The sequence below is a fragment of the Rhagoletis zephyria genome, unplaced genomic scaffold (genome assembly GCF_001687245.7).
Source record: "Rhagoletis zephyria isolate East Lansing unplaced genomic scaffold, Rhagoletis_zephyria_1.1 Rzeph_scaffold_00790, whole genome shotgun sequence".
Lineage (NCBI taxonomy): Eukaryota > Metazoa > Arthropoda > Insecta > Diptera > Tephritidae > Rhagoletis > Rhagoletis zephyria.
This window is the reverse complement of record NW_016157874.1, coordinates 66,730-85,917: the sequence shown is the minus strand read 5'-3', so window position 1 is coordinate 85,917 and position 19,188 is coordinate 66,730. Positions and strand designations below refer to the sequence as shown.

The window sequence follows — 19,188 nt, the reverse complement described above, 5'->3', positions numbered from 1 at the left end:
AAACTGCTTGCAGAGCATTATATTATGCTCCTTTACAGGGAGCATTTGCGCCTCGCCGTGCAGGTGGTGTTCAGGCGACATCAAGAGGCATCCCGTCGCTGTCCTAAGTGCCGTATTTTGTACCGTCTGTAGCTTCGTCCACTGCGTCCTACTAGTCCCTGGCGACCACACTGGCGCTGCGTAGTTCAAAACCGGCCGGCCTATTGCCTTGTATGTTGCCAGCAACGTTTCTTTGTCTTTGCCCCAAGTACTGCCGGCTAGCGACTTGAGGACCTTGTTGCGGCTCTGTACTTTATTGACAATAGCGGTTGAGTGCGCAGAGAAGGAGAGCAGGCTGTCGAATGTTACTCCGAGTATTTTGAGGTTATTCACCGTCGGAATTGGTGTGTCATCGACGTGAATCCCCAGCTGTAGCCTGACCTCCTTCGTCCAGGTTGTGAACAGGGTTGCGGAGGATTTCGTAGGGGAGAGGGCTAGACACTTTGCAGTGAAGAAGCGAGAAAGTTCGGAGAGATAGCCGTTTACTTTCGAACACAGGTCATCAATTCCATTCCCAGTCGCCATGATCGAGCAATCGTCGGCATAGGAGACAATCGAGACTCCCTCTGGTGGTTGAGGGAGCTTTGAAATATAAAAGTTAAACAGTAGCGGGGAAAGGACACCACCCTGAGGAACCCCCTGTTTTATTTTTCGCTGCTTACTCGTTTTGTCTCTAAATATTACCGACGAATGTCGACCACTCAGATAATTTGCCGACCACCGTTTGAGCCTCTGTGGGAGAGAGGAGGCCTCTATATCTTCTAGTAGCGTGGAATGGCAGACGGTGTCTGTAGCGTATTTAAAAATTTTATTTTTATATAAACTTAATTTTAATTTAACGTATTTTGAATTTCAAAGAAGAAAAAATTCTGAAGTAATCAAAAATTTTCTTTTTGATTTACATAAATTGAAAAAGAACTTAATTCAATAATTTCAAAAATAACAAAGTACAAAAATGAACAAAGTACAATAGTAAATAGTAATAACACTACAATACTCCCCTTTCCTGGCAGGATCGCCAATTGTAGCGTATTTAATTATAGAATAAAAAATTTTATTTTTATATAAACTTAATTTTAATTTAACGTATTTTAAAAAGCACTATATTTCATTTCTGCTGGAGAGAGTTTCTTTGAAAAGAACGCAAGTGGTTCAGACTTATTATTGAAATGCTGCTGTATGACACCACCCATTGCTGTATTGGATGCATCTACCGTTAAAGACAATTTTGCATCTTTACTAAAATGATTTAGCAAAATCTTAGATGCAAACTTCTCTTTAATGCATTCAAAAGCTTTAATGGATTTGTCATCCCAAACCAAAATTTTGTCTCGCTTTTTACTTGTTTTATTAATTAAATCATATATAACTCCAGTAAACTCAGCTAATTTTGAAATATATCTATGGTAATAGTTAACCATACCAATAAACTTTTGCGCTTGTTTTATTGACTTCGGTCGTTCAAAATTGCGAATCGCTTCTACTCTGTTTACACCAGGCTGTATCCCTGCCTCAGATAAACAATCTCCTAAAAAATCTATACTTGGAACACCAAAAATGCATTTGCTTGGTTTGACGTTCAAACCATACTCAGACAAACGTTCGAAAAGTACCCGTAGATCCTTTAAATGTTGTTCTTCACTCTCACTTGCAACCAGTAGATCATCAATATACGCGAAAACAAAATCTAATTTACCTACTACTTCGTTGATGAATCTCTGAAACGTTTGCGCTGAGTTCCTCAGCCCGAAAGGCATTCGGGTGAACTCAAACATACCGAAAGGAGTAGTAATCGCCGTTTTAAAAATGTCTTCTTCTGCCATTGGAATTTGGTGATACGCTCTAACTAAATCTAACTTTGAAAATATATTTTTATTCCTAAGGTTCATATTAAAATCGTGAATATGAAGCAAAGGATAACGATCCGGTCAGTCACATTATTAAGTCTTCTAAAATCACCACAAGTACGCCAGTCATTAAGTTCTTTCTTTGGTACTAAATGAAGTGGAGATGCCACGGATGAATTTGATGGTCTACAAATCCCTGTTTTTACCAAAAAATCGAATTCAGTTTTAGCTACTTTAAATTTGATAGGATCTAAGCGCCTTGGCTTAGAAAAAGGAAGGTTTCCTTCAGTGACAAGTCTGTAAACCGTTGTATGCTTAACCGGTTTTGAGTAATCTGGCTCAGAAATAAGGGAAGGAAATTCCTTCAATAATTTTGTATATTGATCATCTACTGAAAAAATTTTTGGAAGAGGAACATTGCAAAAGTACGAAATTGTATTAACTGATAGATTTGTTAACGGATCTACTAAACACTTGTTTTTAATATCAATAAGAAGTCCATATTTACACAAAAAATCAGCTCCTATAATCGGCTTCGCAATATCAGCAATCAAAAATGTAAAAAGGAACTCACGCCTTAAACCCAAATTAATATTCAAAAGTTTCTTCCCGTATGTAAAAATAGTTGAACCGTTAGCTGCCGTTAAAATTATATCTGAAGATTTCCTAGTATTCGAAAATTTAGAAACTGTAAGTACCGAAATTTCTGCTCCGCTATCAATTAAAAAATTTAGTTTGTTTGTTTTATCAAATATAAAAAGGCGACGTGTGGAAATGTCCAAATTCCCGTTGTTTGTCGCCGCAACAACGGACGACTTTAGTTTGTTGGACTATTATTTTTCGAAAATGCACATGGTTGTTCACATTTTTTAGCCTTGTTTCCAAATTTATAATGATATCTACATAACCAATTCGGATTGTCGCGTGATTTTGATCGATATCTAAAAAGGCTCCTAAAACGATTCCTATTCACTGAACGTGACCTTGAATAATTTTGATTCATTTCCCTCCTCATTTCACATAATTCTAAAGAAAGTTTTTCAAAATTTTTACAAATAAGAGAAGTAGTGTTAACCAAATTAGCCATGACTGCATTTTCACCTTTTGAATTTTGAAAATCATTAACTGAAGCTATCTCGCTTTTGCTAATAACCTCCCAAACATTATCAGCCAATTTCGTCAATTCACTAATACTGCTTGAATTAGAACTAGCTAAAATCACGCTTAGGTTCTTCGGTAACTTCCTCATCCAAAGTTTCTTAAGAATTTCTTGACTAAAATTGGAACCCGAAAGCAGTACAAGCGACCGATAAAATTCTGAGGGCTTACGATCACCCATTTCAGTATCCGATAAAATTTTGTCTAATTTCGCATTCTCACTTAATGAATGCCTTTCAATTAAAATTTTCTTAAGTGCAGTAAATTTATTATTTTCGGGCGGATTTTGAATAAAGTCTAAAATCGTTATTATTACTTCTTGCGGAAGTGCAGTAATTGTATGTTCATACTTTGTTGTTTCTTGTGTAATATTTTTGGTACTAAACTGCATTTCCGCATGAATAAACCACGCTTCCGGACAACTTGTCCAGAATTGTGGTAGTTTGACCGATGTAGCACAAATCTCATTACTATTTCGATCGACATACGGATTTGTTAACTGTTCGTTAAACGTACTATTTTGTAAATCAATAAGAGTTTCATTTAAATTATCTCGTGTAGATGTATGTGTATCATGTTGTGGTGAACGAAACATTTTGATTATTTGAATTTGAGCAAATATCAAAAGACCTCAGAAAAGGGAAGTTTACAATTAAAAAATTAAATATTATATATGTAAAATTTAATAAATAACAATTAAACTCTGTATTTAATTATTTTCAACAAAACTAGCACTAAAGTTATACAATACAGCTCACCAGTAAAACTAAGATTGTTGTTGATGTTAGCGCTACTGCTGCGGTCGCTGCTGATGCCGCTACTGCTGCGGGTGACTTCGATGCTCTAGACTCGTTGCCTGTGTCCGCTTCTTCGTCTTCTTCCTCCTGCAGCAGCAATGGCAGTGATGTTGGAGGTGTTTGGTTTCGTTCTGTTAATGCGCTACTACCAGCTGGAACTTCTATTACGCTCAAAGAGGAGCATTGAGCACCGCTCAAACTTTCCGGTTGCTGTTCTTGATCTTGAGAACGCTGCTGCTGCTGCTGGTTATGTGGTTGACAGTGTCAAACGCCTTTGACAAGTCCAACGCTACTAGAATCGTTCTCTCACAGGGACGGTTACGGTTAAGGCCACGAGTTATCTGAGTGTTTATGGTGTTAAGTGCTGTTGTTGTACTGTGCACTTGTTTTGTGTATCGTGTTTTGTTTCAATCTGGCTCGGGATGAATATCTTCGCATCAATTACAGGTGAGAGCGATTGAAGCTATGCTTCTTCTTATGAGCTCGCTTGTGTCAAAGTTTCGCCTGTTTTGCTTTGTTTACATATCCGCGTATACATACACATATACGTAAATATATACCCTGCAAACAAATGCTCCCGAAATCTTTAAGAGTATCGGAAATTTGTTACGATTCTTTTAGGAATATTTAAAGAAAAACATATGAAGCGGTTGATAACAACTAGTAAAGAAATTTCTGTACGATTTCTTAAAGAAAATTAAAAAAAAAGTTGTGAAACCTTTCAGAATTCTACGAAATCCTGGTGTGCAGGGTATACATATGCTTACGAATATGAATAGATAAAGAAGATGCTGATGTCACAAGGAGTTCATACCAACGGTAAATGTTGTTTTTGTACGATTGCTACAACCTGCAGTTATTGAATCATGAGTAACACAAACTTTTCGTACTTGTTGTGGGAATGAGTAGTGAGTGATACGTTCGGTTTGTTTTGGTATTCTGGTTAACATAATGCTTTAAAATCAAACTTCTCTACATTTTTGGCAACCACCAATTTTTAGGGAAAACGTAACTGAAAAACAAATGTAGCTATGACAATCGCTAAAACTAAATAAATCATTTTATTCTAATTTAAAACAAAATGTTCGAATTACTCAAAAGAAACCACGATCTCACTTTTTATAGTCGAATTAAAATATCCAGAGACGTCGGTAAATATTTGCCTATTCGCTGCAGTTCGACTTCTTAAAATGCAGGGTGAGTTTTAAAAATTTCAATTTCTCCCTACACTTAGCTATATACATACTATATCAATACGTTTATCATTTGGACGACTGTGACTTGCTATTTTACCACAAACCTGTAATATTTGAAAAATCTTAAAACTAGAGCTGTTGTTGTAATGATGATGGAGTGACCTTATATAAATCTGGGTAGTTGGTTACGCAGACCTGACTGTCGTGGAAACGTAAAACTGGAGCTCTTCCATTGCATGCGCGCCACGTTTTTCATTTTAAATCTCATGAATTGTTTATAATGACTATTGTTAAAATTTTTTTTAAATCAAAACGTAAAGACAAATTCTGTGGTGTGAAGCGTGATATATTACAAAGTTTTTATATCCGAGCGAACTTGTGCACAAGAGTATAATAACTATATTAATTATTAAGGGAACGAGATATAAATGCTCAGAATGAAAAAAATGATTTAGCCATGTCTGCCTGTATAACCATGTGTGTGTAACCATGTATGGCCTGATTATGCACATTCGCATAAACTTCAAACCGCGTATCAACAAAATGCAAAACCAAGTATCAAGATGAATGCGTGGTGGTTGCATACATTATTTTCTAGAGAGTAAAAACCCTCATTTTTCAAAATGGTTATCTTTTTTATAAAGCAATCGCGTTTCTGGGTAGTATATTTAATAGTAGTAATGACGATACGCGGTTTTGTACTTTAAACGACGATATTCAAATGCAAGGGGAGGCATACCTCCAAGAATGATAGAATACAAGATTGCGCCAATCGAGCTGAGAGCAACTGGCCGTGACGTCAAAATATACCAGAATGAGAGAGCAAGACGAACTCGACAAGAAAAAGCAGAAGCATCGAACAAAAGGCAGTATTGCCAAGTTTTGAATTTGAAAAAGCACCAAATTTTTATTGGTGTATTTTATGGACTTATGAATACATAATTTTATTGTACGGATGCCGATTCAAATAAATAAAAATCAATGTTTCTTGCACAACGGTCGATTTCTTCTGGCATGATTGAATGTGCTGCACATATTTCGTTGTCGCTTATCTATGATTGTCACTGTGCCATGATTTTGTTTAAATTTTTGTAAAATTGCTTAGCACACTTACGATTGCTATAACTTTTGCTTCCATTTTTTTAAGATTTTCTAATTTGAAGTCTTCAAACCAAGGAATGAAACCGAAACCCAAACCGAAACCGTAACCGTTTAAAACCGTTTCGTTTTTCAAAACCGAAACCGAAACCGTAACCGTTATCTTGACCTGAAAAGGAACGATACCGAAACCATTTCAATCACAGGTTTCAATCGGTTTCCAGAAATTTACAAAAATAATAAATAAAAATTTCTTTGAAATAAATGATCTATTTAACCAAAATCAACAACATTTTGCTTAAATTCTTGTTAAGTAGTAAATAAGTATGGCAAGGTAACTTTTAGCAAAAATCTGCTGATGACTTTGTTGTTGTGAATCGATAATCGATTAATTATATTTAAGTAGTTTCTTTCCCGTACGCAATGCGAGATCCCGCGTGTGCCCAAAATAGCCCAGAAATCATGCCTGTACTCAACAAAATGGGTAATAGAGAGCGAAAATTCGAGCGTATTCGATCGTAAGTGTATTCTTCTTCCTGCCCGAAATAGCCCGAAATTTTCTCCGAGTAAAAATGGATAAAGTGTCAAAGTGCATATCAGCTGTATTGTGTTTACATGTTGCCTGCATTTACTTGGTGCTTTTAAGGAAAAGTGAATGGCCTGTTGATGTATTTTCAATCTATGTACTTAAAATCAAATTTGTGAAACCAAAATTCAATTTCCAAGTGTTTGCATTTAATACCATGTTCTGACCGACAACCAAAACATTTTTCCTTCATTTTCTTTTCATTTACAACCTTTAACTTTCATTCTTATTTTGCTTTGGCCAGGCAATTAACAATAAATCCGAAATGGCGTATTAAAGATGATAAAATATGACTTCCACTTCGATAAATAATCGAAAAAAACTAGTGAAGACACCGATTGGAATGAGTGGAAAGTGAGTTTTCAAGTAGTTTTCAGCGAAAACTGGTTTTCGTTTAACAGATTTTATATGGACGAAAACACAAGTTTTAGGTCGAAAACCAGTTTTAGCAACGAAAACATGTTTCCGATGTCGGTCAGAACATGGTATAAGTGACAAAAACAAGAACAACGTGAACCAGCTGTTTCTCGACTTGCGGGCACGAAATGTGGGTTTTTACGTTTCCGTACTTCTGAACTTTGTTCCATTTTTGAAAGAAAATGTTTCTCTTATTATCTAATTACCAAATCCGGTCCGGATTGTTAGGGAAATAACCTAGTGTTGATATTATCAGTGAACTGTAATTTTCGATTTTCTTTCCTCAACGTTTAAGACATTGTGATTTAAATAATATCAACAAAATTTCTGTGAAAAACCGAAACCGGAACGAAACCGAAACCAAAACCGAAATAAATTTTGAAGAACGAAACCAAAACCGAAACCGAAACCCTTGGCAAAACCGAAACCCAAACCGGAACGTTATTTTGAATCGGTTTCATTCCTTTCTTCAAACTAAAAACAAAAGCACCAAAAACGCACCAAGCACAAAACTCAAAAATTTTCGCGTTTTGAATACCCACTAAATTTGGTGCGAAAAGCATCAAGTTGGCAACAGTGAATGTAAACAAAAGCACGGTGCAGCGAACAAAGGTGGCGCCGTCAGTGATACCGCTACTTTGGTTTTGCCGACTTTGACAGTTGTGGTAACTTGTAAATACAGTGAAACCTCCCTTGGGCGGACACTCACCGTCAGTAATTTTTTGTCCGCCCAAGAGAGGTGTCCGCTCAATGGAAAGGAAGCTTATTTTAGAACTTTTTAATGTTATTATTAATTGAATAGTCATTATTTCTTATTTGAAGAAAATATATTGAAATTACATCGTTCAAACAAAAATGTGCATGTATTTTTTCAAAAGTGCATATTTCATTTATGTGCGTAAGTACATATTAAGTAATAACAAAATAAAAATAAATATTACATTTNTGTCAAATACTAATGCATGAAAATCCTAACCTCAAAAAAATCACCCGTTATTACATTTTAGTCCATAAACTACATAAAACCATGGATTCATTACATAAAAAACTGGAAATTGTCGATTGACGTAAGTTTTATTTTTAATTTTTTTTCAGTGTCAGTACCTTTTTCAGCAATAGTTTTCATGTTTTTATCAGTAACAAAATCCAACCAGAAATCTAAATTTTCGGTCCATGTATTTATTACTACCCATTGTTATAAATTCATCAGAATTGGAATTGGATTTTTCAAGGGTTTCTGATAATTCAAATAACGAACATAAACCACTGCGCAAACCGAACTAAATGTGTGCATAAAAATCACATTTCATACGGGAAGTCCACCTTTTCCATTTAGTAGTCCGTCTATGAGGAGTTCGCGTCCGCCCAACGGAGGTTTTTGTTTGATTTGTTATGAAAAGAAATAATGTCCGTTGATAAGAGGTTCGTGTCCGCTCAATAGAGGTTTTTGTGTTAATTTTATGCAAAATAACTGTCCGCGTCTGGCCAAGAGAATGTCCGCTTAAGTGAGAGTAATTTGTTCCGAAATTTAAACTTAAAATTTATATCAATCGTACGCAAGTTGTTTCAAGCTTTCATTTATATTCTTATATAAGTAGTTTTTAATTTGGTCGCAAGACGTAGTTCCAAAAATCTAATTTAACAGATATCCATTGAATTTACCGGATTACACAATCAATTTTTCCGTTTCAATTTATTTTACGACTTGATTAAGCAATTGTCTTAATTATTTTTCAAGTGATTTTGGATTTTGATAAACTTTTCAGCATTGGCACGCGAATTTCGTGAAAACAAAATATGAGTGAGCTTCTTAATGATAATCTAATGATAATGATCAGGGAACGGATTTTTAGGACCTAAAAACCTATAAAAAAGGCAAAATAAAATAACGAAATAGGCTGGAAAAGGCAAAATAAAATATCGAAAAAGGCAGGAAAAGGCACTAGGTATTGCAAAAAAAGCAAAATAAGGCACTAAAAAAGACAGAAAATACGAAGAACAATCAAAAAATACATTTATTTTAGAAATGTTTATATTGCAAGTAGAAAGAGAAAAACTATGAACCAGTTTCATTATATGAAAAATTTGTACTTTGAATCTTTGACTATTTTATCCTTTCGAGTTTCTAACTCATAAAACTTTAATCTGTATAGTTGTATGTAGTAACATTGAACCACAAGATGCATTTTGAAGTTTTCTGGCAGCATTTTCATTCGATTTTCGCGAAGAAAAGCCTTGAATGTACTAAATGTGCGCTCGACGTAAGTTGATACAAGTGGAGCCCAATTTAAATATGGAACGTTTGAAACGTTCATATTATCAGGAATAAGGGCGTTTTCCTCGCCCTTTATAATTCTATCAACACCCCTTATTGTCTCCAAGCCTTCGTTAGCTGAGAAAACGGCTTTGAATTTTTCCAACACCAATTTGGCAAGAGGTCTCTGCGCTTCTATAAGCCGCATGGACAATGTGTATATTTTTTAATCTTAAAAAAAAATGTAAATGCTATAATCACTTTTTTAAAGGTAGAAAAGGCAAATATCTTAAAAAAGGCAAAAAAAGGCAACATCAAATGTGTATATATGGAATCAGGGAAAGCTAAATCGTGGACATTCTTAATCGAATATACTCTATCTCTTTAGCAGAAAAAAAGGCAATTTCCATAAAATCCGTTCCCTGGTCATCAGGTATGTAACTTGAGAATATAAATCGCTGCATCTTTTAGGCGCATCAATATTACATAGTTACATCCCGAGCTAATAAAAGGGAGGTAAAAATAGGCTTCTCAGGCAAAGAGATTCCTAAATCAATAATCTTTGAATACACCAAGTTACAAGTTGACTTTTATGTGCCACCCCTACGGCAATGTGTTAATAGCGGATGGTTAGGGCACACGCAATACTCTTGCAAAGCCAAGAAACGATGCATTCAGTGTGAAAAATCTGAGTGTGTAGGGAATCCCTGTGATAAATCATGTATTCTCTGCGGAAGTGTGGAGCATACGTCTCCCGAAAAGGCCAGGTGCAAGTACTGGGAAAGGGAACAGGAGATCAACTACAGTCAAGAAGCTGTCGAGGAGAGAGGCCTTAAAGACGTTTTACCCTGATAGGAGTAACCAATTTGAACTTTTACCTGTAGATGAAGCTGAATTCCCACCAATTAATGATAATAATAAGGAAGTTAGGAACAGAAATGTAGAAGTTAACAGACGACTGGCTAGAGTTAGGTATAGCTCTGTACTTAAAAAGACACACCCTGATGGAAACAGGGAGCAACAAATGCGTGATATTACCACTGTTAAGAGGAAAAAAGCGGAACATTGCTCTGTGCTAGATACCCCTGAGTATCTTAGGGGAAAAGTTACCGAGCTTGAAAAATTAATGGCAGAACTTTTTAAGATTCTGCAGAGTGCGTGTATTAGTGATCAACTAAGTGGGGTCCTAGAAAATATAACTAATTTAAAACAAAAATTTGACCAAGCTTCCATAAGTGAAGATTTATATTTGATAAGCCAACCGTCGGGAAGTAAACCGGTAAATTCAATATGAAAATATTACAGTATAACTGTCAATACTTGAAGGCAAATATTGATTATATTGAGTGTTATATGATACATAATAAGGTTGATATAGGATGTTTTAGTGAAACGTTCACTTCTAGTGAAGTGCAACATAGGAAATAATCAATTATAATCTAGTTGAAAAATTAGAAAATTCTTACAATTTGATAAAATTTCCTTTCTGACTTGAGTATGACGTGATAATCATACGTACCAAAAACGGTCAAACATAGTGATTTGTGCAACATATTTTCCCCCAAATATACCAATTGAACCTTTTAAAAATGAGATGACAAGAGTTCTGAACTTTTTAGATAACTTTCAGAATGTCTTGCTGCTAGGAAACTTTAATGCTAGAACAAGTGCCTGGGGAGATCACGTACAGTCGTGCCGGGGTAACAACCTGTATAAGCTTATACAAGAGTACAATTTTAGAATACTCAATGATGGTTCTTATACTTTCAAAAGAGATACACAGGCCAATGGTTCGGTCCTTGACCTGACATTCTCCAATAGTAATATCAACTACTCTTGGAAGATTGACCTAACTAGGATTGGAGGCGGTCATCACTACCCAATAATTATTGAAACGACTCGAAATGATACTATTCAGAAGAAATTTCTCTCTCAAAAAAAGCAGATAGAAGGACTGCAACAAATTACCATTGAAACTTCTGTAAATGACATTCATGACAACATAGATGAAGAGATTAAGGCAGCTGGTTACACACTTAGTAAAAATAGACAGCCAAAGACTTGGTGGCGCGAAGAATTAACTTAAAGCTATCGGTTCCTTAGGACCGCGTTCGCTATGTGCAAGACACACCCTTCACCTGAAAACTTCCAAAACCTGCTTGATGTTAAGACGGAGTGGAAGAATATGGTAAAAGAGCAAAAAAAAGCAAAATTTCAGCAAGCGCATAGATCAACTCAATGGGGAACCATCCACTAGGGAGGCGTGGAGGTTTGTGAGGGCCATGCGTGGTGACTACAAACAATCCAGCTTGACTATGTGGTCGAATGACAATGACAGAGCCTATTTAGAGATCCTTAAAAGCCAAGTACCCTCGCATGGGGAAATAGTACCCATCAACAAAGAAATTGCCCAAGACAGTAGCTTAGAAATTTTTTTTGAAGAACTCTATGGTGCCATACATAGCAAAAGCAATCACTCAGCAGGAGGGGTGGATGGAATTACGTATAAGATGCTTAAAGCACTGAATGATTTCTCTTTGAATAACGTTCAAGCCGTACTCAACAACTTGTTTCTGTCAAATCAGATGCCATACAGGTGGAGGACTATTAGAATAGTTCCAATACCTAAAAGGGACTGCAAAGTCAATGATTTGAACAATTTCAGGCCAATAGCGCTAATCTCTATGTTATTGAAATGTATCAACTTATGCCTTAAGAAAAGATTAACTGATTTTCTTGAAAACAATCAAATACTCCCCCGGCACTCATTTGCCTATAGGGAAAAGCGATCTGCTACAGTCTGCATTAATTACTTACTTCATCAAACTGCTGTTCTTAAAAGCACGGACATCAGCAATGCGTACAATTGTGTAAATGTGAACACGCTTGTCACCTTGTTGGAGGATATAGGTGTCGAAGACACGTATAGAGAGTGGATAGCGAACTTTCTTGGTCTAAGAAAGCTCCGCTTAGGGAGAGAAGAAATTGACGTTAGGAATGGCATTCCACAAGGAAGCTGCATATCACCGTGTCTTTTTAATATTTATACCAAAAATTTGCATACTATTGAGGACTCCAGTACCCAATTATATCAATTTGCGGACGATTTTATAATACTATCGTATGACAAGAGCTTTGATGACGCCAAAATTAACCTTCAAAACAAAATCAACCAATTTGCTGAGCTATGTGGTGAACTTAACCTGTCTTTTAATGTTAGGAAAACCAAGGCCCTGTACCTAAATAAAATGAATCGCAACACTGTACACATTCACTTTCAAAACCAGAAGATTGAGGGGGTAAAAGCACTCAAATTCCTGGGTAGGGTCATAAGCGCCTCACTCTCAGTTAATGAACATGATACACAGCTATCCAAAATTCCAATTTGTTCAAATGTCTGACGTCTATCAAAGCAGGTTTACATACGCAAGTCGCACTTAACTATTATAAGACAGTAGTCAGGTCAAAGATAGAATATTGTAGAACCTCAACGGTGGATTGTGCGAAAACAATCAACAAGAAAGTACAAACATTCCAAAACAGCTTTCTTAGAAGATGTCTTGGTGTTACTCCTGCCACTCCAGTACCAGTGATTTATGTCCTAGCAAAAGAACTCCCACCGACCTACAGAGCCAAGTGGCTAACAGCCAAGGAACTAATTAACACTATTTCCACTGATGAAACTTTTCTAGACCTTTTGTGCAATTTTCCTAATGTTAGATCTAGCTATAGCAGAACCTTCGACGAGTTTAGACACATCTTTGACTCCCTAGAAGTGGTTGATCTCCTGGTCCCAAACTCAAATCTGGTGATTATGACGAAATCCTTAGAAGCAAAGAAAGCCGATACACCGGCTTATGTCATCCGAGGTACATATGCACAACTGCTACATGAATGTAACCAGGAACTTCAAAATATTTTTCACTGACGTCCGTAGGTACGAATGCCACTGGGTGTGGGATATTTAACTACTCTTGTCATACAGATCACACCTTTAGAATTAATTTTAGAACGTCCTCTAGTTTTGCCGAATTATTTGCTATTAAAAAAGCACTCCAGCTTGCTGCAGATGGTATGTATAATAGGGTTGTCATCTTTACAGACAGCCTTATTGTGACAACTTCTAGCCAAAAAAAGAACATCTAACTACTGTGTGAGTGACATACACAAAGTTATTCAGTAAGGTAGGTTTGATGAGGTTAATATTATATGGACTCCCAGTCACAAAGGGATACCAGGGAATGAGAGAGCGGACGGGTTGGCGAAAGAAGCTGTTAGATGTGAGATTATATTAGAAGTTAAATTGACTGTAGAAGAGGCGTTAAGAAGTATACGTAACAAAATTGAAGATGACTGGCAGCTAGAATTTAGTGAGTTCACGAGACTCAAATCGGGTACTTATTCACACGTAAATTTGATAGGTTTGAAAAAAACCCTGGTTTAATAAATGTAGATTGACTCCACAGCAAATGAAGACGCTTAACAGAATCCTCGCTGGATACACTTATGATACTGCTTACTTAAACAAGATTAAGGCCATCAATAACGATCTTTGTAGATGTGGTCAAATTGATGACTATCTTCATCAAACCTTTGACTGCAGTTTGCTCAATGAAGCCAGGGAGGAATTCGAGGTCCTCCAGAATTGTACTAACTTCACTGAAATATTTCACAATTTTGATAAACACAGAATCGCTCAACTAGCGGAATTTTTGCAAAAAATTGAAGCTAATATCTAATGCTTGTTATATTGGTTTATTGGCGGCACTCATACCGTCCACTACTACTCATATATTGTCATCAATAAAGTTACACTCAACTTCTCGATATTAAAAAGACACTAGCTACATGATCGTGTAGCACCAGGAGGAGTAAATACCGAAAAGGAGGGACAACCTGGCATTAGGGGAATTGAAGTTCCTGCCAACCAACCCAAAACCCAAAAAAAAAAAGACGGCATCTTAATAATGAAACTGCTTACTAATTGATTACTCCCCACGTAGTGATTTCGAATTAGGGCTGGGAGTTCCATCCAGATTTTTTGTATATCGAGTTCAAAAATACGAATATCCGTATATTACCGAATATACGGATAACAAAATAAAACAGATATTAACCGGGTTTTCGGATTTTATCCGTAATCACCAAAATCCCAGCCCTAATTGCAATTTTGATGATTTTTGGCAAGCAGTAGGTGTGAGAAAATTGAAAGCCAAAAATGATTTAGTAGCTTCACCGTTTGCCAGAGGTCGAAATAATGTTTGTTAGGACATCCTGTAAAAACTCTTGTTACACTGCATCTCCATTGGCGTTCAGTCATCGCAAGCATAAGATTTCATTTCAAAAAACTTGTAGAACAGAAGACTTCTTTGCTTGGTCCAAGTTATTTTGAGCATATATGTATGTATGTACAGTGGTTGAAAAATAAATAGTGACACATTTTAACAAATTTTTCCTTTTTTTACTTATTGGTCTAATATTTATTATTTTTTATAAAAGTATAGCTCACTTTCTAACGTAAACCATATAAATTCACGTTTCAAACTTTGTATAAAAATTTAAAAAAATCTGCAAAATTGCATTTTAACTTTCAATTTTTTTATCAGATTTTTTGAGTATGCAGTTTTATAGCCCATTAAATTTTAGTAGAATGAAGTGTATGTTTTAAGTTGCTTAAAAATCGCATTGATTTTTGGAATTTTTTTATCGCATTTTCTTCCATACATTGTATGTAAAAGTATGTCCGACATCTTTTTCTTTGTATGGAAAAAATTGCGTAATACATTCAGAGTAAAAGTTATCAAAAATCAACGCGATTTTTTAGGAACTTCAAACGTACACTTTATTCTACTAAAATAATGGGCTAAACTCCATTCCAAAAACAAATCTAAAATTTATAATTAAAAAGTTAAAAATGTAGATGCAATTTTGCTGAAATTTCGTAATTTTTGCACAATGAAATATCAATTTATATGGTTTTTGTTAGATAATGAACTTTATTTTTATAAAAATAAATATTAAATAAACAAAAGAAGAATAGGAAAAAATTGTTAAAATGTCGTGTATTTTGCCATCCCTTTATATATATGTATGTATTCACATAAGAGCGTGTCAGACGTGGCAATATATTTCGTATGCAATATATTTCTAAAAGTTTGTCAAATTGAGAAATTTCAGAGAGCAGTTGCATGAGCAGCATGCAAAGTGTCTTTCGAAAGACGTTTTTTATTTCCAAAAGGCGAATTGCAGGAAAAATTTATGAAATCGCTTTTTGGCTGTTCACAAAGCGAATGAGTTTCTGCCAATCTTTCTCGATACTAAAATGCAACCATGGGCGGTGGGGTTGCTGTTTGTTTGCTATTTGTCTTGTAAAAGCGAGAACGATAACGCGAAAAATGAATACTCGACGTAAGCTGCAATGGAAAAGAAAGCAATTTTATTAAAAATTATTTCCATTATTATTAAAAAAAAATAGAAGTGGATGATTCGCATACACGTCGGTCTGTTTGGGTAAGAAAATTTTGGGAGCGCGGTGCAAACAACCCATACTACACTACTGAAGTCTTTATTAGATAAATTTATCAATCCTTTGTGGATACTCTATAATATAACCAACAATGCTCGCAATCCCGTACTCAGTCAAAACAACATAAAGCCATAAACAAGCAAGAATCAAAGCCACAAAATATAGGTTATAATTACCATATTTTCCATGTGAACAATAATTTAACAGTTTAGTATATTAAGTAAAGTAATAAATTTCAAGCACTTTTGATATTTAATTCAACAATATTTTTTATCATTTTACACAAATTCACGCACAGTGCCACGCGGCAATACTCGATTAGTTTGACAGCACTTGCAGAAGAAATATAAATTGTTATTGCAGCACGAGCAAGTGGAAATATATTTCCGAAATCGATTTTCGCTCTTTCAGTTGCGGTAACACCTTGCAACTTTTATTTCTGAAACTGATTTCCGAAAAGTGACAGAAAGATCTTTTTTGGCTGTTCTCACATCGAAAACAATTTCTCCTTCTCAATTTGACAGCGAATTGCGTGGAAAAGACGGAAATATTGCCACGTCTGACAGGCTCTATATAATGGTCTCCACATAATTAGGGAGACTACTTTTTAATAAGTTTTACCCATTTATTTTTTATATAAATACATATATGTTTTGTAAATTATTACTTTTTTCTAAAAATATGTATAGTTTATATTACTACGAAAACAATGCAACTCACAGTTTCTAACATTTTACAAGCTTTATAAAGAATGCCCGCCAAATGTCAAAAAATAGTTTAATTAGATTTGTTTATATGTATTAGAGAAAATGAGCAACACCGTCAAAAACATAAATTCTCAAAAATCTATGCGAATTCTTAGCCGCTTAAAACTTGCACAATACTACTAAAATTGAAGGGGCTATAAATATAAAACTCCATCTAGAAATTCTGATTAAAAAGTTTGAAATTTTGGATGACCATTTTTCGAAACTTGGTGATTTTTTATTAATCTTGTATAATGTTTGAAACTTTGAATAACTTGGTTTTCGTTGCGGTATAAACTCAATTTTGTAAAAAAAATAAAAAAAAAAAGGTCAGAGCTTGTAAAGTAGTGTAGTGTCCCTAATTATGTGGCTGCTACTGTATACTAGAAAAAACACAGCTTTCAACAAAACGTATAGTAAAAACCATCATAAAAATATAGCAAGGTAGAACCGTTGAGAGACTTTTAAAATTCTTAACGTTTGCAAGCAATTTAATTTAAATAAAATTTAAACTCCAACACACATTTTCCCGACAACATAAATTTTGAACATTTTCTTTTTTGTTCTCAATTTTATGATTTTAAAAAGCTGGCTAACTTGAAAAAAATTTCATGGCCCACGAATTGAGAGAACGGTTTTACCTTACTATGTTTTAATCATGATAAAAACCGAGATACAATATTTTTTAGAAGGTAGGTTCACTTGTTCTTCTTATCCGCCATGTTAGCTATCTGACAGAAAACGTGTTTTGTATTCTTTGTTGTACCAGCTTTTTCAAAAAAAAAAAATCCAGCTTTTAACGTTGGAAAAATAAAACAAAGGAAACCCAAGCATATACATAAGTATAAAATTTTCTAATATTTTTTAATAATTTTCTTCATAAAAAATTATGAAAGAATTAACTGCTGCTTCCGGGGGTATTGCAACACACGCAATAGATGTCAGGATACAGCTATGTATAAGAGCCACCGCGTACCACAGACTTTATCGGCCGCCTATTTAAATAGTGGTGCTCGCTTCAATATGTAGATGAAGATGTATGGAGGTGCGCACACTACACCAACTTAATCGCGGGGCCGATTAAACCCGTAGTGTGTGATGGATCTAAAACACTTTAAACAAGAAATATTGCCGCCACATTTTCGTTTTTATGTTTTTTATTCATGCGATTAGCAGTGGCAAGAATGTATGTTTTAATTACGTACATGTATATTAAAAATGAAATGATCAGTTATAAAATATATAAATCTTTACATGTTCTGTTGCAAATATCTAAAATATCAAGCGAAAATCCCCAAGTTCTATACCGTAGCAGTGGCCATATTGCGTGTTTTTCACAGACACGGTTTATGTCAAAAAATTTGAAGTGAAACTACCTTCTAAAAATTATTGTATCATGGTAAAAACTATACTGTAGCAAAAACAAGCTGTCAAACGCACTATTTGGCAGCTCATCACCTGCGATAGCTGTCAAGCGATATCTCCTGCTACTTATCGCCTGCGATATGCCATGGTCTTCACAAATAATTCAGCGCCGGAGTTGTATCTCTCGCGATTGTTCGACGCTAATGGATACGTAGGGTTGCATTCTCTCGTGGAGAAAACACCAATTTACCTGCTAAAGGTATTTTTTCTAAACGACAGAGAAAATGGGAATATAGAAATATAATTACTCGCCATAATATGGGGGGTAAAGTAGCACTATTAGTATTGCTACATGTCTTTCTTTTCCAAATTTGTATTCTTTTGCCGGCACATTAAATATTGATGTGGTTGATTGCATCTGTATGTTTCCTCATCAACCACTCAGGTTAATCCTTTTTTGAAAAGATACAAAAATTAAAAAAGACACATTCATAACTCGAAAAAATATGAAATAATTCTCAAGGGTGAAATGTCTTTGCAGAAATCGTAAAAGCTCAATTTGTTGCTAGTGATTGTTTTGGTCATTCTAACGATTAAAGCCGGAGACCATTTGGTAAGTTTGAATGCGCCAGAAAAATTATTTCGTCTTAAAAACAGTATAATATTTGTACTAAGAAACTTTTGTATCGATGCATTTTGTATGTCAAGCAAAAAAACTTAAGTTTTCTTTTTGTGCTAAATCTTTAAATACATACATAATTATATCTTAAAAACTTTTGAAACGTTTTAAAATATAAATGAACTGAACGTGAACTAAATTTCAGATAATCTCGTACAAATTTGCGTCTGTGTGGCAGCACTTGTCTTAAACAAACAGGATTTTGAAGGGCAAAACCAATTCACATTATCTACCTACTTCACCCAAAAAAATGACAATAAAAACCACTTCAACTTTTCGAATCGAAATCGAACGCTTGAGCCAATTGCATGAGAATATGTTTGTGAAATATTTCGCCGCCGAGCGAAGTTTCCACTGAATATTCTGAAGCAAACAAATAAAAAGAGTGTGTATTGCAATAGAAAAATGCAACATCAATAAAATAAAGTTGAAAAAAAGAAACAATATTCATAAAAGATAAAAAATCATATAATACATAAA

At 35.0% G+C, this 19,188-nt stretch overlaps 1 protein-coding gene across 2 annotated transcripts in view; it reads left to right on the top strand.

The window, feature by feature from the left end:
* Nucleotides 1-19,188, top strand: part of LOC108361556 (RNA-binding protein 39-like protein Caper) — a 37,276-nt gene that overhangs the window by 15,318 nt on the left and 2,770 nt on the right. The gene's annotated exons all lie outside the window — the stretch shown is intronic.